This window comes from Oryx dammah, unplaced genomic scaffold (genome assembly GCF_014754425.2).
Source record: "Oryx dammah isolate SB20612 unplaced genomic scaffold, SCBI_Odam_1.1 HiC_scaffold_2, whole genome shotgun sequence".
Taxonomy (NCBI): domain Eukaryota; kingdom Metazoa; phylum Chordata; class Mammalia; order Artiodactyla; family Bovidae; genus Oryx; species Oryx dammah.
The window spans coordinates 50,900,598-50,901,999 of NW_024070186.1; the positions used below are offsets into that span (position 1 = coordinate 50,900,598).

At 55.1% G+C, this 1,402-nt stretch overlaps 1 pseudogene; it reads right to left on the reverse strand.

Annotated features, from left to right (window-relative positions):
• Positions 1 to 356: 356 nt before the first annotated feature.
• LOC120869019 lies at positions 357 to 890 on the reverse strand (annotated as a pseudogene).
• Between the last annotated feature and the right edge of the window lie 512 nt (positions 891 to 1,402).

Genomic DNA, 1,402 nt, shown 5'->3' on the forward strand with positions numbered 1-1,402 from the left:
ACTCTTGCCTTGCCTCCTCAATGTAGGAAAACACAGGTCCTTCCTGCTCCCACACTTGGAGGTGGGGGAAGAGTGGAAGAAAGGGAAGTAAGAGGATGTGTCTATTTCTATTTGCATAGAAATAGCCCCCAACTCCCCCTAGAGTGGGGAAACTGAGCCCCACCACCACCCCCAGCCCCTGACCCCCATCCCTTCCAAGGAGGAGGAACTAGATGAGCTAGACATGTAGACAGCCAGCCAGAGTGTGTGCACACACAGTAAGGGGTTAGGACCAGGTTAGTAAGTGGATAGATGGGGAGGGCTGCCCTTGCCCCTTCCCTGGAGGATGGAGAAAGAGTAGTCTGATGAAGGTCCAACCTTTCTCCTCTTCCTCCTCTTTGCTCAGGCTTTCTTCGGTGGAGGAGCCAATTTGATGATCTCTTCCTCAGAGGGCTGCCGGATAATGTCTTTGTACTTCTTGGCACTGGGGATACGGTTAGCTTGGTGTCCAGCTCATCTTCCTCAGAGATCTTCAGAACAGGGGTTCTGTAGTCAACCACCATAGTGAGGAGGTCAGGATGGTGGGAGATCTCAAAGATGTGCTCGATACAAGAGAGGTTGTCTTTGTCCAGCTTGTTGTGGCTCTCCAGGAAGCTAAACCAGGCACTGCCAGTAGTGATCTCCTCACTCTTCTCACTGCCGATGTCCTCCTTGCAGGCTGACTTGAGCTGCTCCAGATCTTCAAGGGTAATGTTGTTGGTCAGGTCCTGGAGGAGGGTCCTGTACTCGGCCATGAATGCATGCTCACTTGCACACCCAGGTGCAGCCAGACAGAAGGGCCCAGCGGTGGCCCTGCCAGGCTGGGCCAGGAACAGTGCTCTCTGACTGTCAGCACCAGGACCGTCTCCGCCCTGAAATTTGGTTCTCAAGTCTCCCTGGTCAACCATTATTCAGTTGTAGTCTGGCCATGATGGGTGCGGCTTGGCAGAAGCTTGGCTCCTTCACTCTCCATGTTGCTTTTCTCACCCAGGATTCAGAATTCCATAGAGCCGCCTCCGGGACTGAGCACTCAGGTAGCGGGCACTCTGGCGTCCCCGGTTCCCGAGCAGCGTCCGGAGCTTCCTCCCGCCGCCGCCACCACCGCTTCTGCAGCCGCCACCGCCGCCTCTTCCCGTGCTCAGTCTTTGTGACCCTTTGGACTACAACTCTTTGTGACCCTTTGGACTATAGCCCACCAGGCTCCTCTGTCCATGGGATTCTCCAGGCAAGATTACTGAAGTGGGCTGACAGGCCCTCCTCCAAGGGATTTCCTGACTCAGTGATCAAACCCACGTCTCTTAAGGCCCCATGCACTGGCAGTCAGGCTCTTTACCAGTAGCCCAACCTGGGAAGCTCGGTCTACATGATGAAAGGTTACAGGCAC